Here is a 289-nt window from a genome sequence, read left to right as displayed (position 1 = left end):
TTCTCGATCGCTGAGTCTTGCATGCCTTATCCTGGCCTCTTCAAATGCTTTCACTTCACTCCACACTTTTGGTCGCCATCCAACTCGATCCGAAGCATGGGTTTTTATGTCTTCTATACATCCATTCCAAGTGACTTCATAATAGTCCGTATGCCGCCCTTAAATCTTTTTTTAGGTTTTACACCGATAGCGTTTCCTCTCAGCAAGCTCACCATAAAACAGCTGTTTCGGCTTGCGTTCATATGCCATTCGAACAATATGGCCACACCATCTCATTTGGTTCCTCAAA

Source organism: Octopus bimaculoides, chromosome 30 (assembly GCF_001194135.2).
Source record: "Octopus bimaculoides isolate UCB-OBI-ISO-001 chromosome 30, ASM119413v2, whole genome shotgun sequence".
In the NCBI taxonomy this organism is placed as follows: Eukaryota; Metazoa; Mollusca; class Cephalopoda; order Octopoda; family Octopodidae; genus Octopus; species Octopus bimaculoides.
This window is presented reverse-complemented; position numbering follows the sequence as displayed.